The sequence below is a fragment of the Phalacrocorax carbo genome, chromosome 22 (genome assembly GCF_963921805.1).
Source record: "Phalacrocorax carbo chromosome 22, bPhaCar2.1, whole genome shotgun sequence".
NCBI classification, from domain to species: domain Eukaryota; kingdom Metazoa; phylum Chordata; class Aves; order Suliformes; family Phalacrocoracidae; genus Phalacrocorax; species Phalacrocorax carbo.
Window position 1 is genome coordinate 7,027,642 of NC_087534.1, and position 24,560 is coordinate 7,052,201.

The window sequence follows — 24,560 nt, forward strand, 5'->3', positions numbered from 1 at the left end:
ACCGAGGAGGCAGCTGTGGGCGATGGGGAGGGCGCATCGGGCCTGCTGCGGATGGCAGCAGGTATGTGTCTGAGGAGGGGCTCCACGTCCTTTGCTTGGACTTTTGCCCTCTGGCTCAAACACTGAGTTTCTGTCTCTGTGGACTGTCACAGAGCTTCATTTTGGTGGAGATGGCGAAGGGTGTAATATTCCAGGATTTATGGATTTCCATGGGGTCTGACAAATGAAGCTTTATAGACCAAGCTTATATTTATAATGCAAAGGGACAGACCCAGGTGCTGCCTGCGGAGACCGAAAATATAGTGGAGAGCCACTGTTTATGTCCCTGTAACTGTTGGTGTTTAACAAATAAGAAATGAAACACAAACAGTGGATGGACCCCAAAGGGAACTGGCTGCAAGAGAACGCAGATGAGAATGAGGTTCTTGTCACTCTCTCAGGAGGAGTATAAAGCTGGGTTTTGTTGTTAGCTGCACCTAAATGTGTACGTGCTTGTCAGAATAGCTTCCCGTTTCAACCTTGTCTGCTTTGTGACATCTGCTCCTTCTGGAAATTTAAGCTTAAACAGGAAAAATAATTTCTACTTCCGTTTCACCTCAGATCTCACAGATGCCATCGTGAGTTAGGATTTCCAGCACCTGTGTCATAGGCCAGAAATACTATTCCCATGTTGCAAGGGGGGAAACTGAGGCACAGGCGGCCAGTATTGTGTTAGGCTCATAGGGTGAGCCTGGATGAGAAATGCTGATTCTCATCTCCTCTGTGACCAGTATGACCTTCCCAAAGTTACAAGAATGTGAGAAAAAATTAAGTTCTGTGAACAAAGACTCACCATTTGATATTTTCAAGGACTTTAACTACATAAAACTGATTTACTTTGGGAGGAAAAGCCTTAAATATCCCTGTAGAGAGTACATAATGTGAATGATTTTGTATTTCTTCATTGCATTTCACTGAGTGGATGAAATCTCTCCCCACCATAATGGAATTCTCTTTGGATGTGCTATCTAGTATTGTGGTGGTAAAAGCAGGGGCACAAAGGGAATTCTTTTTGGAGAGAGGGGGGAAAAATGCTTACAGTACCAGTAAATTATTCTTACCACTGCAATAACCCTAATCAGATTAATTAGGATTAATTTAGGTGTCTAGCTTTTATTTATGTGAAATAAAAACACGTCTAAGGAGTTTTGTTTAAAACCCTTGAGTTTTAGTAATATTTTTGACTTGTTTCACACGGTGCGATGTATAAATCTCTGGCTGGCTGGGCTTTTAGGGAGAATTATATTGCAGCCAGCGTTTAGAGCCAGCCATAAGTTCTCCATCTCCTCTTACATCTTGTGTTGTCAGTAAATCCATCTCCTGTCACCTTTTCCGTACTGCCCGTCTGTAGGTGGCCCAGCTACCCCCGTGCTAATGCCTTCAAACAGGTCTCTTCTCTTCTTGCAGCTTCTTTCTTGAGAATTGTACCAAATCTCCCCTCTGGCACAGCCTAGTTTTGCTCCTGATCTTCCGGAACGGCCAGAACCCCCGTCTGCGTAGCATCCTTGCCCCATCCCACACGTGGCTTTTTCCCTCTGGAACAATCCTTCTGTAATTTTCCACTGGTGTGTCTCACCAAAAGCCGTATCTTTTCTTACTTGCATATGCCACTGACTTTTTCCATCACTTTTTTTTTACTGCTTCATTCTCTTACTGTTTTCCATTTCTGAAAAGCTGTTCAGATTTTCACAAAACAAAACTGTTTGGCACTGCATATGTGCTTGCCCGTACGTATCCGCGTGTAGCGAAGGTTGCGGAACTGTATCTGTCAAATGAGGTAAGTTGCCATCAGACTCATCCCTCTATTCTCATTTCATCTTTATTCGTTGGAAAGCTTCAATAAAAATATGACTTTGAGTTTTACAAGTCTGAAAGACCAGAAGGTTTTCCCTGTGGAAATAGCTGTGGATGCTGTGACCGTTACTGTACACCTTCATTGGTTAAATGGGAGGGTTTGATGTCCAGGGCCACAAGCAGCAGCCGCGTGCCCTGGCGGAGCCTTCTCCGCAGAGCCTTTTCCTCATCACTTTCAAATCTCGTGCGACTACTGTTTTCCCTCTTGTTTTAAATCAGCTTTTCTTTTCTTGCTTGGTTTGACAGTACCTTGAACCTCTGTTGTATCTGAGGGGTATCCTTCGCGTTTGATCTTGCTGGGATTCAACGACGTCTTCATTGACAAGTTTCCTGTGAGCTTTTGCGGAAGGGCAAAGAGCACAAGGAGGTGTAGAGTGGACACAGCGTGGTCTGTGGAGGAGTATTGGCTCCTGGCAGAGATTTTATTACCCGCAATGGTTTTAGGTGGAGGCCTGAGGATGTGATGTCCTCTCGAGCCCTTGTGTCAGGAGACAGCTGGAGCCTGTCTCGGGGCAAGGGCACCCCATGCTGTTGGTGCAGGGATGCACGCTGCTGCCAAGGGCTCTTTTCCTTTCCTTTTCCATGACTTTACTGGTGCAGAAGGGTGTACTGGAGGTGCCAGATCCGGGTATGTCCTCAGGCCTTTGCACTGAGGCCTGGTTTCACAGCAGCAATGGCGGTTCAAATCAGGAGTCTATGTTGCATCTGAGTCCGTTTCGGACCCAGGGTTGGCCATCAGAAACCAAAACCCTTCCCCAAAGTTACACACAGCTTTGTCTTTTCACTTTTTAGTGGGAAATATGCTGTTATTTCCAAAATCTTCTTTGTTCATCCTTTTACATTCCTCCCTTTAAGTCCTGGCATCTTATTACATTGGCATTGAGGCGTTCAGACCAATTTTGGACTTCCTTCCCTCCTTTTTTTCAGTGTTTTCTCTCAGCTTGGTGGGGTGCCGAAGTCCTGGTGCAGGGTGTGAAGTGCCTGTCTGCACATGAGTGTGTATCACTGCTCTGATGGCATCCTTTACCAAAATAGAGAGGTGATGTTTTTTAGCAAGGTAACACACACTCTATTTCAAGCTGCTTCTAAAAATAAATTCCCGCACAAGTTGGTGTCGTGGCAGCAATGTTTGATATTTTAATTGGGGCTGTTTTCTTAGGATGATTCATAGAAAGAAGATGAGCTTTAGTAGTTTTACCCTGGGGTGAAACAGCGTAGGTGAGTTGCTGATAGTACAGGAAGGTCTGTGCAGCCACGAGGACTTTTTTGATTAGCTCTATGGCTGCTGGCTTTTCCCCTAAGGCTGAAGTGTCACCTTAAACACTGAACAAGCTCTTCCTCCTGGAGGTGTCCGGTAGCTAATACACCACATTCAGTATGTGGACAGTGTCCCACGGTGCTTTGGAGGGTTGATGACATTGTCACATCGAATGAGAAAAAATGACTAGCGGAAGTAATGAGGAAAGAGATTATTCCTCTGGGAAATAAGGTGGAGATTTAAAACTTGTTGCATGTGCTCAGAGGTACAGGGAAGAAATAGAAGAGCTAGAGATATTGGGTGAGTGGGAGAAGCCATTGCAGAAGTATCTAGAGACACGAAGATGACTGCCTTCTCGCACTGCCACCGCGTATCTCAGGATCCCGGGGGGAATAGCTTCCTTGCTGTAGATCCAAGCACACGGGACAGGTTTGTTCTTTTCAAGGTTAAGAAGAACAAGTCTTCTTTGCTGAGCTACTTCATGGTCACCCTTGCCCAGCCAACCGTGTGAGCAGCTCACAAAGAAAACCTTTGGCCTCTTGTCCGATGCCAAGATGTGTCACCCCCTGGAGTTAGTGCACACTTGGAAATGATTTAGGGGCAAATACGAAAGAAGGAGAAAGAATAGGAAGAACTGAAGGGAGCAGAAATGGCTTAAGTCTCGTGAGTAGACTATTCAAATGACTGCAATAATGGTGGTTCTTCTATGTCCATGAGAGTGGCAGGATCTTAAGGTGGTTGTCTTGAATTCAGGTGTCTTTGGAAGGCCAAATACCTTGAGCGCTGTGATCTCCAGCCTACCAGCTTTGGCACAGCAATACTGAACAGATAATCGCCATGCTGAAGGCGATGCCGTTATTTGCTCTTGTAGATTTGGAGCAGAGCAGCAGTAGGCTTGGCTGTCTCTGGTTGTGGTCTGTGTCAGCAGGTCTCATGTGCAGTAGGTGACACAGTGGCCATGGATTTGTCACTGTGGGCCTAACAGCTTCAGGGGATAAAAGAGAAAGTGCCATTTCCTGTAGGGTATTCTCGCGAATGATCTAGGATCGTGGAAGATGTAAGGTCACCTTTACCCCACTCTTGGGCAGCGCTAACAAGCTCCCTGCTAGAAGCCAGGTTGTACTTGGCTCCTTCCTCCTCCCAGAACCAGCCAGTGCATCCTGTCCTCTTGCTGGTACACCTTGGCAAAGGGAAACACATGCTGAAGAAATCCTGTTAGCCCAAGATGCTCAGTCATGTTTCCGGGTGACATCGTACCAAACTTGGTGCACACAAGAGAAGATTGTGTCCCACAGAAGTTGCAGACATGACTTTTCTTCTCCTCCGGACATCTGCTGTGGTGCAAATGTAATACAGAATGTTAATACTTCATGGCGAAGACACAGAAGAGAGTTACTACTTAAAACGATGACTGTACTGGTATCCTTGCGTATCACAGATGGCCAAAAAGTCCTGGCCATGTGGAGGTGTGCGTATCTCAGTGCTAAACAACAGGAAAGTGGATCACGGAAATGAAAGGTTGTATGATGATGTACATAAACCCACAGTCAGATTCTGTTCTCTCTGAGGTCAAAGCCCTCTCGGTGTCAGAGGATTGGATGCTAGTCTGTAATCTTCCACCTCCGCTCCTTCTCATATGAATATGCCTTTCAGAGCTTCACGGCACCCTCAAGATCTCTTGCTTCCTAGAGCTTTCTATGGTGGCATTGACCGGCAGCACGTTGCAGTCAAGTAGACAGTGATCCTCTTGCCCTTCTGGAAGAAGTGATGAGGCTCCACCACACAGCTGAAGGGAAAGATTGCTGCATGGGAAGTGGGAGGAAAATATCATTGCTTGTTTACAGCGTGGTTCTTTAGAATGGAAAAAGGCAAGGTTATCGTGATAAAAGGATGCAAAACAGGACGTCTGGGCTCAGCTCTGATAACGGCTTGTCAGGTAATACATCTCTAGGATCCTGTGTTTCGGTGTAATACAGGAATAATGCATTTCTATTTTTTGTGAGGCTGTCTAGGATTTGCTTGGGTTGGACTTGGGATCCTGGGATAAAACACGCTGCTTAATAAATTTGTTAAGTTTCAAACTGGCAGTAGGGATAGGAGCAGAGGGTCCAGTTAAGCCTAATTCTGATCTTATGTACTCTGCATTTCAGCAACGGCTGCCTCAAAGACAGCAGCCACCCCAGTGCAAAATCAGTTACAGAAAATCAGAATTGTTGTCAAGGCAAAATCGTGCAAGGCAGGACCTTTGCTGAGGCTGAGCGGAGGCGTGTTGTTTTTACTTGCAAGGATAGACGCTTTTTAACCTGGTGTTTCCTTCATTTGTCTTCATTAAGAAAATGGCAATTGGAGTGAAAACGAAATACCCCGGGGAAATAAAACCCCTTCAACTGTTGATTAGATCTGCCCAGAACTACAGCGCGGCTCGTTCAGAGAAGTTTGTTCCTTGTGTTGCCTCGTGGTGGAGGGAACGAGATCATCTGCAGAGCATCAAAGCCCGTGAGTGGGCAAGATAATGAAACCAGTGAAGAAGTGGGAAAAGCCCTGATCTCACCTGTCTGCACTGAAATTAAGAGTTTTAATTAGCTCACGGGGATGTGGGGGGATGTCAACAGTAACGTTTGTGCCCCCAGTGCTGCTTGGTCAGGGGTCGAAGCAGAGCAGGGACCGGGGGAAGTCCCACTGCCGCTGCCAAAGAGTTAATCCCAACATAATTGTCTCATTCTCTTTCGGAGAGGAGTTTCTCTGTGGCAGCCTGCAGGGCTGTCGGGTAAGACGCGTGATTGTGTGTTCTGGCAACCGCTTTGCGATGTGAAATAAACACCCTTTCGTATAATGGCATTCATTGAGCATTGTGCCTGGGAACTCATCATGACACATGTCAGCCCTGGGCCGGGGAAGCTTCCTGCTTTTGCAGCTCAGCAAAATATTTATACAGTGTCTTCTAGTAAACCAGTTCCTCCATGCTGCTGGGGGGAAGTGGCTCCGGAGCTGGTCTTCATGGCTGACCTTGCTCTGAGTCCCTCCTAAAATAGCGAGTGCGACTCGGCTTCGTTCAATCTGCCGGCCAGATGGAGCAGCTACCAAATTTGCTTCCCTGTTAGGTTTACTTTTTAAATTGCTATAATAGCCCTGCAGATTTATTGTTGCTTTAAGTAACTGGAACATAGCTTTAAAAACAACAGCCCGCGTACCCTGTCCTCAAGCTGTGCGCTGGGGAGCTAATAGGGAGACTGCAGGGGCTGATGGTTGCGTTGCGTTGAACTTCGAGTCTTGGGCACTGCTCACTCTGTGATTATTAAGGCCTTCAGTTGCTAAGAAAAAAAGAATAATTTTTTTTTCCTGTTTGCAGTATTTAAGAATAACATTTTAAAAATCTTTGTGCTACAGAAAAAAAATAATATGAATTCTGCCGTTGGCGGATAGCCAGATGCGGGCACTGGAATGTCAGCTAGTCTGCAAAGAATAGAAGTATCCCTCTTTTTTCCCTTTGACCTTCAGCACCGTAGGGTCTCCATGACCAGAGAAAAATATGATGGTTTCTGGCTCCTGACCATTGCTGCTCATCAAAAGCCATTCCACAGTGTCACAGTCAGCCTCTGCCGACCGCAAAACCAGTTGCAGTTAGAAAGTTTGTGTAAGATGTATAGAAGGCTGATTGAAAAGAAGCATGTTTCCAAGAATTCTCTGTGTTTTGGTTTGTGTAAGGTCTAAAATTTAAAATATGTTTCTCTTACCCCAAATAGATCTCAAGTAGTAATTGTAGGTGGGGATTACAACATATATGGCTGGTTTCAGGAAGGGCCCACAAAGATCAGTTCTTGGCTTGTGATAGTCAGGGTATTTCTCCCTGAAGAGCAAAAAAACTACAAAAAAAAATTATCTGCTATTTAATTTTATAGATGCAGGGCTTGGGTAATGAAGCTAGACAAAGTAAGCCTAGAAAAAAGGAACAGAATCTTAGCAGAGAAGAAATCGGTCACTGGAACATCTTAACTGAGAACTGCTGCTTCTACCACCATTTGTAGTCTTTATATCAAGACTGTTTTCTCTTTCCATAAGAGATACTGAAGCTCAAATGCAAGTAATGAGCTTGATGCAGAAATGTCTGAGAGGTTCTGCAGCGTGCGTTTAGTAAGGCTTTAGCATTTACTGTTCTGTCTTCTGGTCTTAACAGATGAGGATCTCTGAAGTCCATGCGAGATGGTGGCATCACGTTTTGAAAATCAACCTTTTAATTCCTGGAAATGCTTATTCCAACAAATCAAGGGCTTTGACTACAGTATAATAGTTCCCCTGAAACTGTCTATCTGTAGTGCCCCATAAATGTGAGCATGAATGTTGTTTGCTGTTCAGTCTAGGGCTAAGAATAAGAATTCCCAAGACAAATGCTGGACTAACTGCACACCAGTTCATTGCTGTTAGGACTTGGCATCACGGAATAGCCCATGGAGCCCCTGCAGGTCATAGCATTTGGTTTGTGAGCTGTACAGAAGCTCACTGTGAAAACAAACCAGCTCTTGTGCAATTATCATGCAGTTACTGCATTTTTAATTTAACACTTTGGCATCCAGGCTTGAACTTCCCTCTTTTTTTGGATGTTATTTTCTTTTATTTTTCAGACCCTTCTCTTAAAATCCAGGCTTGGTTGTAAGAACGCTACTTACTTTTGCCATGGGAAGGAACATTATCTTCCAAACGGACTTTTAGGAGAAATAAATAATTAAAAGAAGGGCATGTTTCTCTCTTTTTGGGTGTGTGGTCAGATGGCTACTTGTCTGCCCAAGCATCCTCTCTTTGCAACAAGAGCAGGGCCATATTTATGGCTCTCCTCCCCCACAGTCCTGTTGCTCATGAATGAATGCAAAAGACTAAAAGAGGAAAATTTTGCAAAGCAGAAAACCAAGGTTGTAATTTCAGGTTCCTCAGAAGAGCGCTCCTACCCAGATGGCCAATTAATTGCTTGGGTTCCTTCAGCTTTGGACCCTGTTGGTTTTGGGTGGGCAGGTCTGGTAGGCGGTGGGGCTTTGTGAAGCCCAAAGAATGATTCAGCATCTTCCACCCCAGCTCAGGTCAGGCAGTTGTGTCTACACCATTCTTGCAGCACCACCTTCTGGTCTGCAGCCCTGCGCGATGGAGGAGCCACGGGCGACGAGGCGAGCGCGCCGAGGTGTGCGTGGAGGTGCTCTTCGCTAGCTGCAGCCTGGAAGTGGAGGAGTGGGACTCCTGGGGCACCTTGTGGCCAGCTACCGAGGTGGTGGAGTGGTTTGGGGGAAATCTAAACCTTCATGCCGTGTTTTTCTGCAGGGTTTCTGAGCCCTGAGGGTGCTGGGCTGTGACTGGGGTGCTGTATGTTGCGCACCGGTAAGCCAGCGTGCACAGGAGGCGTGGGACCACATCCTGCCCCCCGCTGCGGGGCACACCCCGTGCACCCAGGGCTGGCGATTGCAACCGAAAGGAAATGTGCAGAGAGAATTACTGATCTTGCAGACCAACTTGCCAAGCGGCAGAGAATAGATCTAGCAGCTACCCACCCTTTCAGACCGTGCCGCAGGGGGCTGTTCTCGGGCTGCACCTCATTTTCCCACCCCGGCGCCGCGAGAGCCGCTCATTTCTTTTAATGACTTGCACTTGCAAAAGTTGTAGCATTATTGACTTGCAACTGGGCTGGTGTGGCTGAAAGCTCGTCTGGGTGTTTCCGACTATGTCAACCGGTCTATTTAAAGACATGAACTCTTCCTCCAGACCTGGCCTCGCTGTTCATTACATTAACGAGAGATCTCCGATTTCCCCTCCTTAACAAGATGTGACTGGAGCCGTCTGTTCAGGGGCATGCAGAGACGTTGCCCAACACCTTTTTTGAACCTGTCCCCCACTGTTTTATACTTGTACTGACATAACTGTCCTGTTCAGCTGCCGGGCAGACAAAAGACAGCCTCTTCTCTGCTGCCTAAAGTAGTGTCTGCAGAGACAGCAGCCATAAAACAGACCTACACCGGTAAATGAAGGTCTGCTTCATTCCTGTTAAGGCCTGTAGCTATTCTTTTATTATTTTTTTTTTTTGCCTGCTAATGCTCAGGCATAAAGCAGGAATGCTGGCCCCTTAATAGTTGTGTTTTTTTTAATATATTTTTCTTAACCTTTCTTAAAGAGGCTGTAGGCATTTTCAGACTTGCCTCATCTACAAACATTGTTTAGCGCGTTGAGGTGAAGGCAGGGACAGCAGTCTTGTTACAACATTTGGTGCTCTGGTACAGTGTTTTAACAGGGAGTTCTCTGTTGTGGACCCAGAAAAAATAGCTTGCAATGAAGAATCGAAGCAGTCTTTGCGTGAAGGTGGAGGTAGTCATGGCTCCTTTTCAGTAGCCCTTTAAATAAAGAGTTGCGGTTAGAGGTTTTGCGCTGTGCTTTGTAGATGGGATGTTGCAAAAAATGGTTGCTACGCTGGGGTACGCCGGGGGAGCCCGCTGCGAATCCAAACATGAGGATTTCTAGATCTAACCGAAGCATCTGAACAAAACTTCAGGTGTCAGTAGTCTCATAAACGTCTCTCGTTATTTCTCATGCTGCTACAGCATAGTCAGGAGAAGAGCTGAGCGCTGCCTGAAGGACCATTTTGCCAACAGATGTCAACTTGGTGACTTTAAGTGGTTTTTTTTTAAGTAGCCATTTAATCTAAAGTTCAGATGTGTGCCTAGTTGTGATCTTTGACCAAAGAATTTCTTGCTTGCATTAAAATAATGACATTTTTTCTGTGTGTTCTCTTAGCTGTTTAATCGGTTAGAGATCTCATCTTAGGTGAGGTTTTTTGAAGCATTCTTCCTCCCGAGGCTTTGCAAAGCAGGAGGCTTTTTGGATCAGTAGCTGAGGCACACGAGTATTTCTGGATCCAGGTTCTCTGCAGGTTTAAGATCTGTTACTTTAATTTCTTAGAAAAAGGTAGCCTGCTTTAAAAGAAAAAATCAGGTTGGAAGTGTTAATGAAAAGCTTTGTCCGTTTTTTCTTGCCAAAGACATTTGAATTCTTTTAAAAGTATCACTAAATAAACATTTTGAAGCCTAACTAGTTTCTCTTGAGCCCTGTGCTAAGCAGAAGGAATACAATCTCAGACTTCCTGGATGACTATGCACAGGGATACAGCCACCTTCTTTGCTAGGGATGTGGGACCAAGCTTTGAAAAACATTTATTTGCCTTGAAATCTTTAACATTTGAGCTCCATATAATCTCCTTAATGCCATTCCAACTCAGAGCCCTCATGAGCTTAGTTGTGAAGTGCCCAAAGATATTTTAACGGTGTCTCTGGTCACCAGCGTGAGCTCATTTCTAATCAAACAGAAGCTCACACTTTATTTCATTAGAAGCATAAAAATAAATGTACACATAATTGGCCGATTCTTAATTCATTAGTTATTAGAAGCAAATTCCGTAAGTCTGTTAGGATTAGAAAGTGGAGTTTTGTGTCACTGCAGTGGTCTCGTTCTCCTGATCTACATTAAGATATCATTTTGCTTATGGCTTTGATGTGTTCCGATAATTTATCTGGTCTGTGGATGTGACAGCAGCATATACAGTTTCTGATGCAATATTGCCAGAAGTTTAGACCATATATAAGATCCCTTTGATTTGGGGTAAGTTCTGTAGCTTCCTGTCCGCTTTTGTCAAAAATGGTGACTCTCAATGTCACGCCTCAATTCCCCAGCTCCATCTGCAGGTACCGTCACCGGACAGATTTCAGTGGCCAATTAAACACTAACAAAAGTGACAAAAATTGAGTTGCTTCTCAGGAATACCAGGTAGTCCAAGTAACTGCCTTACGAAGGTAAACAGGTGGAAGTAGCATAGAGAAATATCACATATGAGCTCTTCCTTTGATGTATTCAGGTGGCCCCAGCCAAAGATCACCAAGGCCCTTCCCATGCTGTGAAGTTCAGCTGGGTTTGCACAGCTGACTGGGAGGGGGATGAGGCTGGAGGTCTCGTACAGCAGTGCTGTGGTTTAGCCCCAGCCGGCAACTCGCCACCCCCCCCCCCCCCCCCCGCTCACTCCCTGCCTCCGTTGGGGGAGAATCAGAAGAGTTAAAGTGAGGAAACCCATGGGTCGCGATCAAGACAGCGTAACCGGGAAAGCAGAAGCCGCGCACACACGGGCAGAGCAAGCCCAGGCGTCCCTTCACCCCTCCCCACAGGCAGGCGGGGCTCAGCCATCCCCAGGGCAGCAGGGCTCCATCCCGCCTAACGGTGCCTGGGGCAGGGAAACGCCATCCCTGCCAGCGTCCCCCCTTCCTCCTCCTCCCCGGCTCCGTGTGCTGGGCATGAGGCCGTGTGCTGTGGGACAGCCCTGGGGTGGCTGGGGTCACTGTCCTGGCCGTGTCCCCTCCCAGCTCCTTGTGCCCCCGGCAGAGCACGGGAAGCTGGAAAAGCCCTTGACCGGTGTAAGCCCTGCTCAGCAACAACTAAAACATCCCTGCATTACCAACACTGTTTTCAGCTCAGATCCAAAACACAGCCCCATACTACCTACTATGAAGAAAATTATCTCTATCCCAGCTGAAACCAGGATAAGCAGGTTCTTCTGGGATGGATCCTCCTGATTGTCCTTCAAGTCCATGCATGGACAAGAGCTGTCGGACTAGCTGGTGTGATGGACTCGTATGGCTTTGTATGAGGTCTGCATCCTGAGGTGTGTTCCTGTTTGGAGCTCTCAAACCTTTGCAGAGATAAAGGGAAGGAAAATGTGAGGAGGTGCCATTGTCTGAAGCAGCCTGGAGACTCAGGGCAAGGAAAGGGCAAGGTAGCACCAGGCTTCTTGGGTTTTAAATTAGTTTTTAAAATGAGGAATGCCTGTTACATCTCAGGCACAGGCAGAAGTCTCCATGTCTTCATTTCGGTAAAGAATTGTTCTTTGTCCTGCTGCATTGCTGTATGCTCAGTAAATTTGTCCCACCAAAGTGGAGAGCAGCGTCTCCATCCAAAACCGCCTCGGCTCTCCAACAGAGCCACTGCAGTCCCTTGGGAGCAGCAGATGCTAGGGTGAATATTTGGTCTGGGTGCACCCCTGTGTGGGAGTTGGGGATGGGGAATTTTTGATTGATACTTTAATCCAATCAGATCTAAAAGTGTGGAGACTCTCTGGTGTGGAGGAGATCCTGTCTGGGGTGGCGAAGACATGGAAAATCCCGCTCTGGGTTTTCTCTCGTTCCCCCAGTGAATGTGCTGTGCTGGTGCTGCGGATTCCGGAGGAACAGGTTTATGAGGGAAAAACAGGAATGGACACACAGCCGATGGGGTCCCAACGTAAATATTTGCATTCATCTACAAGAATATCTGTTAATAAGAGGCCAATCACCTGGAAATTAACCAAAACACATTCTGGTTCTCATTAAACGCCGCTTCATTTCCCTGGCATAAGGTGGATTTTTGTATGTGCATACAAGGGAGTTTTGTGGACCTTGTGATGACAAGGAAGCAAACACTGTCCAGACTTGATTCTTTTCTTCCTACAAAGCTAACAACATTCCCTCCGAAGTCAGTCATGTTTTTTCTTTCTTTCCTGTTAAACAAATGTATATCTTGATCTAAAATTATTTCTGCTTTTTGTGACTTGGCTTGGCCTTTACAGGCAGTGTGAGAGCTCTAAAACCTGCTGTCCCCTCTGCACCTCCAAGCCGTTGGGGTGAGGAACACCAGGATCTTCCAATGGTGACGCGTCTTCACACCCTTCGTAGCTCTTTACAAAGAGCTGTGTAGCTTGTAACTTGGAATCACTGCTGTACGCGCGTGTGTGTGTGGGCAGGCATCTGCAGTATATGTATTATCCCTTAGAAGTGGGGTCTGAGGCACGTTGCTGGGGAGAGGAAGTTGAAGGAGCTGCACTATCTATTGCAGCTGGTTCTGGGTTCGCTGGTAGATCTGCTTCCATCTGCCCGGCTGCCGATGCACGGCGTTTCAGCAGCTCTGCGTTGTCTGAGAAAATATTTATCTTGAGAAAAGTTGTGTTAATTAAACTGAATCTTCTACCAATTCCCCTGCCACGTAATGAAAACGCAGCAAAGTCTTTATCGAGGAAGCTTGTCAAGATACGGGTGGCATCAGGGACAGGCAGGCACTTGCTGAGTGTGTGTAATAGGGATTTCTAATTTATTTTTTTTTTACCATTTCTGTTATGTGACAAAATATAAATGAATTTCTATGTATGCTCCCAAAGAGTCAAGGCTGTTTCTGTAAATAGGAGGTTGCCAGCCTGGTGATAGCATCAGAAGCTCTGTTTTTGCCTGTAGGGAATAAAAGGACCATTTTCTTCTCTTTCTGGCTTTCTTTTCATCGAGGATAGGAAAAACCCCATTGTCTTTGGTCCTGAATCAGTGGGGGAAGTTTCCTTGTTGAATTATTTCCACTGAGACTCCAGGTTTTTTTTTGTTTTGTTTTGTTTGTTTGTTTGTTTTTTTCACTGTCACTTAGACAGAAATCTTTCAGCATCTCCTCTTTGTGGTTGGTTAAATAAGATACAGACTGGTATAATACAGCGTTGTGTATTGATGCTGTGTCCAGAAAGGTACACACCACTTTGGAAGAGCTCCCTACTGATTTTTTTCTTGTCAGGGGCTGCAGACAGATGCAGTAGTTCCCCCATCTACACCCCAGTTTTGCATCCCCCTAATTCAGAGAATGAATAATGTATTTCTGTAGTATCTTCTATCCTTACTGGATATTAGAGCACTTAAGAACTTGGTTAACTCAATGCATCTCTTCCGACGCTGGAATGCTGTGCCTGGAGAGCGGGCAGCTGGGAGAGAGCGCGCCGCAGCCCCGCACGGTCCTGCAGGGCAGGAAGGAAAGAAAAACCTCCTGTCCCACAGTGTGGGAATTTCAGGCTGTGGTTGCTCAGAAGGGCTTATGGGATCTTTAATGATCGGTCCTCAGATTTCAATCACAAGCTTCCATCAGGCTCCCAGCCTCGGGGCACTGATGTAGCTGCTCCTCGTGGGTGCAGCAGCCGTCTGCTGAATCTCCACCTGGATTTCCCTGCAGACCTCCTAGCAAAATACCAACATCTTCCAGATCCTGATGTAGCCAGCGAGATCTGGTGAGGTCAGGACCTGCAGTGATGAAAGCTTTTCACAGAAGCAGGGATTACCCACCCGGCACGACGTGATGTGGGGAAGAGAGGCGAAGAAATATAAGCTTGCTTTTTGCTGCGTGGAGAAGGAAGCTGCTTTCTTCTGGCTCTGACCTTCTGGGCAAGCTGCACCCTGGGTAGCATGGAAGTAGCGTGACTTCTGGGTGCCATGAGAAATGGGTCCGCTCCGACAGAGCTCCTGCCGGCGTTAGGAAAGCGATGGCAAGACCCTGCAGTGCAAAACTCGGATCCTTTGGCTCTGCCTGGCTCTTGCGCTCACCAGGTTATAACTCAGTCCTTTTGCTGGAGGCAGCAGCACACAACCTCCACCGAAGCCGGGTGGCGGTGGGGGGTTGCCTGCTGCTGCCTGCTTCCCATCGCCGGGAGCTTCGTGCGGGTGTGCAGCGTGCCTGTGCATTTGCTCTATTTTATGGTGGGTTTGGTGTTTGGGTTCTTCCAAAGGGTGAGGGCTAGAGTTAAGGACAGAGAGGTCCTTTCCCGCACGTCTTGATATTGCAGTTTATTGGGCAAAAGGGACTCCTTTCTGCTCCCTTCGCGTAAGATCAGTGCTTTTCTTGTCTCTCCTCCCTTGTGCGCTCACAGCTCCCTGGGACCATGGCTTAGCAAGGCACGACTGCGGGATTGGTTCAGCAACGAGTGCCTCAGCTTTGGTCCTGTGTCAGCACCTTGTTTTCTAAAGCCAGGGCAATGGCAAGCTTTACGGCAGGGGTACTTCATCAGCCTCGATCCCTCTTTCTTTGCTCGAGGGGACAGAAAAAAATCAGCCAGCTGAGAGGGCGAAGCTTTTCATGTTTTCTGTGGAAACTTTCTGCTGAGCATGTGTTAGTTTTGCTGAAGCTGTGGGGGAATGCTGTGGTGAGCAGGCCAGTCAGTTGTCTCTGCGAGGAGCTCTGGAGGTTGTGGCCTGCATGCTTTTGGCTTATTTCAGTATTGTACATGTCAAATGTGATACTCCAGATTTTCCTGGCTGCCTTTCAAACGCCTCTCACCTTTACCAATGACTGGCATTTAAACTCTGGCAGGACGCAGCCCTCAGCGCGTTCCAAGAGTTTGCTAAAACCCTGTAAATTTACTTTGTTTTCTCAGAGAGGGAAATGACAAAACCCCATAGATATTTTTTGATTTTTTTTTAAAGTATAAACCAAATAACATTAAAGGGAAAAAAAGTAACTGCATGGGCGAGCCAAAACAAAGTATGGTCACCGGAGTTGGGCTGTCAGTAGTAATTTACAGAAATGAACCTGCCACCCACTGGAGATCCCCCTCTGCGCCATCCAGACAGGATGAGCGATGCTACATCTGCCAACTGCAGAGCCTGGGCTCGGGCAGTAGCTGCTCCCGCTTCCCGCTCGGCTGGCTTCTGGTTTGTTTCCCGTGTGTCAGCCAGTAGCGGCTGTCAGAGCATCTTCATCTGCTGACAGCAAGGGCTTGCAGGAGCCGACGGAAAGATGCCCTTCTGTCTGCAGGGCCTTGCAAATGCGTGTGCGGTGAGGGTGAGGGTGGGTGGAGGTGGCTGGATCATGAGGCGGATCATTGTGTTGTCTTCAGGTGTTAGATCAGGTGTTTTCTATTCAAAGGATGTCTAGACGTGGCACTTCAGGGCATGGTTTAGGAGACATGGCAGTGTTGGGCTGGTGGTTGGACTTGATGATCCTAGAGGTCTTTTCCAACCTTAATGATTCTATGATTCTGTGGTCAGGGTCTCTGTTTGCCACCTTTGAGCTGCTCACCCTGCAGGCTGGAGGACTCTGCACTTACAAGGCACTGTTTGCAGCCCAGATCTACCATCTCGTGAGCGCGTTGCTTAAAGAATACCCGGGTTTTCAGACCTAATGTGTATCCAAAGGGCAGAAAATTATTGAATTCATCAGGAAAAAAAATAATTAGGTCATTGGAGAAAAGGGCATTAGTCTGGGTGTACGTGTGTGATGGCATTGAAAGGATGGCGAACGAAAACTGATGAAACCTTAGCAGTTATTTCTGTTTTGTCAATTAAAGCATTGAGCTGCTTGAGTGTTGCGCGTTGTCACACAGTATGATGTGTGTGTAGATACGCACAAAGGTGCAGATGCCTTCAGGAGCTTCACTGCCCCATTTTGCTATGCCTGAATAAAGAGAGGGAGCCTTACTGTGGGCGTGGACTGTAATGCTGCACAGGGCTAAACGATAACGCAGCTCGCAGCCACTGGCGACCTCCGCTCCCAGTGAGAAATACTGTCTGTACAGAGACATTTTCTGTTGCTTTTCTTCTTCTTGTATTCAAAGCAAACTGGAAGCTTTTTGTGATGTCAACTTGAAAGATCTCTTTGTCATTTTAGTGAGGTTATGCAATAATCTTGGAGCCTGTTTTAATTTTATTTTGCTAAGGTTTTTTTGCATTTTCCTTAATTGCTTCTGCTTTATTGTTAATGTGACAAAAAAGCAGTTTATGTAATAGCTCACAGAGTAAAGTTATCAAGGTGCAGAGATGGGATTTGCACGCTAAAAGTTTCTTTTTTATTGTTTTCATTGTCTTCAAGTTCCTGATTTGGTTTTGTTCAGTCCTACAAACGTGCTGAGCCCTGCAGGCAGCACCACCGACCTGTCTGTGTCCTGCAAGGACATGCTCAGGGCAGGCTTGTCTGGAGGGTGGCAGGAGGACGAGTCCTCCGTGGGGCAGGGCTCCACGTGCAGCCCACGCTCGCGCTTGGTCAAGGCAGCACCTCGCTGCCTGAACGCTCCGTCAGGCCTTCGCTTCTGGTCACCTCTGTAATCAGCCACAAGCAGCCCTCTCTCCTTATCTTTATGAAATACACCAAAATGTCTCATTTTCCTTCTCGTGGAATGGCTTTAACTCCCACCATAATCAACTGTCAGAAAACCAGAGGCTGAGTTAAACAAGCCCATGACACTTGTTGCTTTTTCTTTTTCTCTTTTTTTTTTTCCTTTAGTGAAGCCTGAGGGGAATGCCGCTCTCAGGAAGGCCATGAAATCCAAAATAAACTGGAAAGGAAATTATATTAATTCAGCTGGTGAGCATCATGCAAGTAGCTAGGACATGCAGACTTGTGCCTGGCGTTACCCCTGCTGTGGAGAGCTGGGGAAGGCTAAACGAGTTATTACTAGCTCCAATCTCAAAAGAGCACAGTAGAAATCTTTTCACAGAGTTTTCCTCTGTGTTACAAAAGCAAAACCATATAGGAGTTATATAGTCTGGCTTGGGGTCTAAATCATGGGTGGTAAAATCTGTGTACATAAAACACTGGAGAATACTCTGCAGGGAACAAGAATTAAACTCATTATTACACACAGTCATGACTTCCTTGCTGCTGCTGGCACTTTCCGTCATTCAGTTCTGTACAGCCCTGTTTTACGTAGTGATTAGCTGACCATCTAAATTATGTAGCTGCAGCCTTGCCTGCTGGGTAACCCCTTACACCATTAATTGTCCTCCTGAAGTCAGTGAGAGTAGAGGTTCCAAATCTGGTCCCTTATGGACAGCACAGTCCAGATGTGTGAGTAGGAGCCAGGACCTAGGACTTGCTGCGTATCGCTGCAGGGTATGGAAAGTGCTGGGATGAATTTGTTCCCATTTTGGTAGATGATTTGGGGTCCTTTTTTTTTTGCACTGACTGCTAAAATCACTGCTGGGTTACTGCGATACTAATTTTGGTTCTCAGATACAGATGATGCCCTCTGCCTGCAGCGTGGCTGGGTTCTGGGGCTGGTATATATTTGCATAGGGCTTGACAAGATGTGTGCAGCGAGCCCAGACTCCCACGCATGCAAAATGGCAACTTCATGACCTGTGCTCTGACTTGCTGCAGGGCTGTAGACCAGCCTGGCTACAAGGGTGCAGTGGGTCCGGCTGGGACCCCCTCCTCGTCCCAGCGCCTACTTACTGACCTGTCCAAAGTGGAGCCCCATGCTATGAGGCAGCACTGACGTGATGTCTGAAAGTTGGCCCGTTACCCGTTTCTTCACATTTTGGCAGCCTGACCTCTACCATGGTTCATCTGTCTTTGTTCAACTTCCCGTAGCGCACTTCCTTCTGCTCCGTCCCGACCCTTGAGTTCACCAGACAGGGAGAGGAGTCAGTTCCTCAGGGCAGGAGAAGCGGGGTAGTGACTAGCTGCAGATACAAACCTCCGCCCTCCAACTTTGGAGCAACAGAGGATACTCTTACACCAGTAAATAAAGGGAGCTGGGATCAATCTTCTGACCCTGAGGGCCAGTGGTGTGGAGGGAGCTCGCTCCATGTCAGTGTCTCGGCTCTCTGCAGAAGGGCGAGCTTCATCTTGAGGCAAGATTCGGCTTCTCGCACAGCAAAATAACCTGGGCCGCTCCCTACGTCTGCCCAGGTTTTGCGTTAGATCCCCGCTATCCACCGACCGGTTGGCTTTTGCACGAGGCCAATGGAGAAGCGAGCAGCCAGCGTGCAGCGACTCCTGCGCTCGGCCAGACTGTCCAGACGTGGCTGTGAGCATCCAGGGAAGGAAGGCAAGGCCGCCGCCGCTGAGCCTTCATCGATAAGTCAGGGGAGGGTCAAGGGAAACTATTTTCAGCTGATCTCTATAAAGCCTGCTGGCCATGAGACCAGGGACTGTGGTACTGACTAAAACCTCATTCCCCACTGATTCACCCTGCAATTATGAAATTGAGTAGAAATCATAAACTCCATCTGAACTGTAGTTGTCCCCTTCTGGCTTTTTTTTTCCCCACTCCTGTGGTTTGAAACTATGTAGAAACATTTTGGAAGGTTTCTCAATACATGAGTTTAACCATAAGTCTCAGCAGGGGGAACGTATTATTGGGGAAAGGCAATTACCGCTTTAGCTGTGTGCAAGACACATTACCTTGGAAAGAATCACCAACTCGCCAATCGCCGGCTTCCCACACTTGGTTTGGCAGGTCCGGAGTGTTCAATTCGGATGAATTTTGAAAGAATCATTACGCAGCAGTAGTTTCATAATATTAGTTTACTAATGACTTTCTTGCACCAGTGAGTGTGTGAGAAGTGAAAGCAGCAGAGATTTTTACAGTCCTCTGGAGGAGACGCAACGGTGATGCACAGAATCCCTCTTCACAGGCACAAGTGTTGACTGGTTCTTGAGGGTCACCTTAAACATTGTGAGAGAGCTTGAGTTTTGTTTGCAAGAAAACAGGATTAGTTTCATTGCAAATGTAAAAAAAATTAAAACCCAACAACCCTCTGGAATAGGAGTGGTATATTGGCATGTCCTTCCTGTCTGCAGGAGCCTGGCTTCAGATCCCAGTTGTGCTTAATGATGGAAACGGAGCAGCCGGGAGCTGGTCCGGGCAGCACGTACGAGCCTTGTGCAAGGGCTAAGTCTGCCTTAAAACTGTACCAAAGGTTTGCGTTGGATGGGGCAGAGCTGAGTGTTGGCCACTAAGGTAGGATGAAGCTGCTGTGCCTTCTGAGTTCTGCGAGCGTGCCCAGGAGGAAGGGAGCGCTCAGCTGCTCCTTGCCGTATCTGGGTTTGTGGGGCGGAGAGCCTCGCTCCGTCTCTGGTGGTGATGCTCGCCAGGCTGCACGGGGCTTGCTGCTTTTTTTCCTTCTAGTTTCAATAGTGATATTTCTGGGAATATTTAGGTCTAAAATATGCAGATTTTGCAATAATTACTCTGTTGGGACTCAGATGCTTTTCTGGAAAAACTGTTTTAAGTTATGAAAATAGATTAACCCTTCGTGCGTGCCTTGCTGGCAGAACGCAGAGCTGCTTTCGTTCGTCTGCTTTCCTCCTGGTGCAGGTACCGGTGCCCTTCGCTGCCTGGAAAGGTGAGAGGGGAAGTTGCTGAGACGCGGGGTATAAGTAAAAGTTAATAAGCACAGCATTCCATCCTGGACTTTTTAATGAGCAGAGAAAGTTGCCTGGATGTCTTCCAGTCTGTTTCGAGTTATATGGATCCCTGTTTATCTCTATGGGTCTCTCCCTTCCCGTAGTATCCGAGGGCCTCACAGGCATTAATGGATGACTCACAACACATCTGTGAAATAAGGAAGTATGCCCGTTTTAGACATGGGGACTAACGTGGACCGTAGATGATACGGCTTGCGCAGTTTCACACAGGAAATGTGTAACCGAAGTGGGAATTGAACCCAAGTCACTTGAGTTTAGCACTGGATCGCCTTCTCCCCTCGGCAAGTCCACAGCAACCCGGCAGACGTTGCATGTGTGAAACTGGTTTACGAATCAAACGCGCGATTCATGTTGGTAGATGCCTGAGTTTGTAGCTTTAAAACAAAAAGCTGCTTCTTCCTAAAAGAAAAAAAAAACAAACAAACATGTTTTATTAAAAAAATTATTTATTTTCTAACAATCAGCTGCCACTGAGGAAGCATAAATCTTGCTCTGTGCCTCTGCGCCTGGATAGAAGGGCGGTCTGGCAGGTGCATTTCGGCCGGGCAGGGGTTGGGTGCGCCGAGCTGGCCAGGCAGCGGTGAAGCTCAGACGTGTCGAGCAAGCGGCTTCCACCGGGGAGCACGTCCCGCTGCGCCGCCCCTCCTGCTGGCCTGCGCCGTGGCGGGAGCTTCCCCGGGAGAGCCACCCACCCCGTACCTCTGTAACCGTAACGCCACCCTCACTGGCACCGCGGGGCAGCCCTTCCGTGCCCGCAGCCTTCCCTCCGTGGCTCTCGACCCTTCCCCTCCCTGCCTTGCCTTTCCCACCGCCTCCTTGCCCTGCTCTGCCAGCGGGCTGGGAGCGGGGTACGTACGGAGTGGGGCGCCAGCTAGGACTAGGGTTAGAGGGGAGGGGGCTGCGGGTGGACACGGACCGCCTGAGCGATATTCACGCTTCATATGGATACAGTCCTTTTACCATGAAGCCTGGGAGCACATAGGGAGCAGCCTTCTGCCAATCCCAAGCATCGCTCTGAGCAACGGAGGATGTGCTTTTTTCTTTCTGGCGCTACTTTTTCAATCAGCTGTACCCCCTTAGGGAAGCAGCATCTGACCCAGAGCGTGGGGGAAGGTGAGCTGGGTGTCAGCTGGGGTCCCCTTGACCCTGTGCTTACCCCACACTGGCCCCACACGCCTGCTCGGAAGAACTTCAGTTCCCGTTATAACAGAGCCCTCCTTTCTCCAGCAGAAGCAGATTTTGGAGAGGAAAGAGGAGTGCCGCTTGTTCATGGCTCCTTGGGGAAAAGGGGAGGAGGATTGAAAAGCCCCGCAGCTTCTTACCCTCTTCAGTTCGAAACTGCTCTTATAATAGACATGACACCATTGTTGGCAGTGGTTTAGGGAATTTCTTACTTGGGGGGTGGCCTAAGGACTGGCTGTCCAGAGCTGGTGCTATGGACATGACCATAGAAACACAGAATCATTAAGGTTGGAAAAGACCTCTTGGACCATCAAGTCCAAACCCCAGCCCAACACGCCCAGGCCTCCTAAACCATGCCCTGAAGTGCCGGGTCTACGCATTGTTTGAACCCCCCCAGGGACGGTGACTCCCCCACCTCTCTGGGCAGCCTGTGCCGGGGCCTGACCCCTCTGGCAGTGAGGACATTTCTCCTTATATCCCATCCAAACCTCCCCTGATGCAGCTTGGGGCCGTTCCCTCTCATCATAGAATCATAGAATCGTTAATGTTGGAAAAGACCCTTGAGATCATCGAGTCCAACTGTTAACCTATCACTGACACTGTCCTATCGCTTGTTACTAGGGAAAAGAGTCTGACCCCCACCTCGCTACACCCGCCTTTCAGGCAGCTGCAGAGAGCGAGAAGGGCTCCCCTCAGCCTCCCCTTCTCCAGGCTAAACCCCCCCCAGCCCCCTCAGCCGCCCCCCAGCACACTTGTGCTCCAGACCCCGCCCCAGCTCCATTCCCCACATTGCATGATGATGCAGTGCGGACTAGAGACGTGCGAGGGGACGTTAGGAGCTTTTGCAGAGCCCACCCGCATTAACTGCTGCTGTACATCCCTTCCTGCAGTGGTGCCCATGTGCATCGGCGCTGCTTTGCTCACATCCATCTCACGCCGCCTCTGAGCGGATACCCTCCCTCCTCTCTCTGTGCAAGCTGCTGGTGGCTAATTCTCTGTGGTATGTGACACTGAGCACATCGCTGGGACTCACAGATGGATAAATAGCAGCTTGTGGAAATAGCTGATCGCTGGGTCCAAACCCTTTGTCGGTCCTGGATGTGAGCGAGTAATACCTGTGCGACCCCGTGGTCTCTTGGTGCACGAAGTCCAGCAATGAGACTGTCCAGCTCCCGCTCTTCGCCCACAGAGCACAACTCGGAGCACTCGGCTGAAGGTGGGCGCAGGACCCACGGTGTGCTCCTCTCTCCACCGTCACACAGAGCTGCAGGGTGACCGTCCCATTGGTTTCTCCTCTCTGCCCCGTGACCGCTGTGCCTCTGGCTGCAGGGCGGGCCAGATCTATCCGGAAAGACAAAATACACCACGCTGGCGATGGGACATGGGGTGTGGGATCCAGCTGCCCGAGGGGCAGGAAAGTCAAGTCTTGCATTTCATCACCACGTGCCTCACGGCGGTGCAGGGGGCACCTCTCCTCTTATGGATGCGCTGTTCATAACACAGCATGGAGGCACCAGCTGGCTTCGGATGCCAACAGGAATTAAGTGGTTTGAGTTGTTGTGCGAGGCTTGGCTGGATTTTAGGAGACATGGCCCCAAGGGAGGTGGTAGTTCAGCCCTCTTCCCAGCCGAACGAGTGCGCCTTGTGCCAGGGTTTGTGGTGGCTGCAAGGTTTAAATGGAGTTTATGACACTTCACCAAACCTGTTTCCACTTTGAGCTTGGGATCTGGGAGGAGAAAGGGCTGCGTTGAGGCACTGAAGTGTCATCCATCCGCTGCTTTGTTCTTCCTGAACTTAAGGCTTCTGGGAGCCTGGATGGCAAAGTGGAATGAAAACCTAAATGGTGAAAAATTACCTTTTTCTCATGCCTGTGTTTGGGCACACTCCCCAGGTGGAAGAAAGCTACTTGCCAAAGCATTTAGTTTCCAAACTCATTCTTCTTTAGATGTTTGTGTGTCCCTACCTGCCTGGACAGAACTGCTGTCTGGGCACAGAGGTGCAGTGTCCATCGGGATGTCCTGGCACACGCATGGGGGTTCTGCTGTCTGGAGAGGTGGGCTGGTGGGGTGGCTTCCCACTGCGACCCCATCTTTACAAGGCTGGTTTTGGCATAAGGAGGTGGCACTGGGGCTTGCAGCACTGGGTTTCCAGGGGGAGGAAGAGGAGGGGGAGGTGGAGATTTGTCTGGCATGATCAGGACTGTGGTAGCACGAGGTCGGGCTGATAAGGAAGGTGCAGGCCAGAATTGGACACAGTACGATAAAAAGGCAAGGTGGCATCAAGCTGGGGCTGAAGGCAGGAATGAAGCTCAAAACTTTGGGAATATTTAGGCACATGAGCCGTAAAGTCAGAGATTGTCCTGCAGCATCCAATTGTGGAAGGAGTTATTGCCTCTGAACATGAACCCCCTTGAAGCTTTCATAAACTCATCACAAAACCTGAGAGACCTTAAACTGCTTGTAAGAAAAACAGGGTTTCTGTGCAGTCAGGATTGTGTTCTGGAGGTGCTTTAGTAAGAAATAGGTGCTGCCACCCTTTGTTCCTTCAGTGGTTCAGAAACACTGCGACCACGTAGGAATGGAAGAGAGAGGTGTTTAGTCCTGACCGTGGTATCCTCTGAGCTGGGCTCTGGTGGCAGGTTCAAAGCCCTCCGCTGCAGAGTGGGTTGCAGAGGTGCCGCTGGGCACAGGGCCTGTGATGGGGACATCAGCTTGGAGGAACCATGCATTCTCCTCCGGAACTGCAATGCTTGCTCTCTGTGAAGGAAATGTCCTTTTCTTTGCACATAAAGTATACTCAGAGCACGGTCCATGCTCGGGCATTTTTGAAAGTAGATCTTCATTTGGAATGTCGCTTTCCTTTATCTAAGCCTGGCCCACGTGCAGATCAGTTCTGTCGTGCCCAGAGCTTTGTGGAAGGTAAGTGCACAGTGAGGAACTGAACGGTTCACTTAAAACTGGAGGAACCGAATGGTTTACTTCAAACTAAAGGTGGCCTAAATGCAAAACTCAGGACTAAATGCAAGCTTTGGAGGAAGGGCTGCAGCACCTGCGTGCTGATCTGAATACTCAATATCTGAGCAGACCTGAAACCCCTACCAGGGTGTGGAGCTTTTGCCTTGCCTGCGCTGCACAGCCTCGTCCAGGAGGAGGACTACCCCATGGTGATGTGTTTCCTACAAGCATGCACGTCACCATCAGGGTAAATGTGCTGAAGGAGGCGAACGCAGTCA

General features: G+C 48.3%; 1 protein-coding gene across 2 annotated transcripts in view; it reads left to right on the forward strand.

Annotated features, from left to right (window-relative positions):
- Positions 1-24,560, forward strand: part of HIVEP3 (HIVEP zinc finger 3) — a 116,783-nt gene that overhangs the window by 19,312 nt on the left and 72,911 nt on the right. The window lies entirely within an intron of this gene.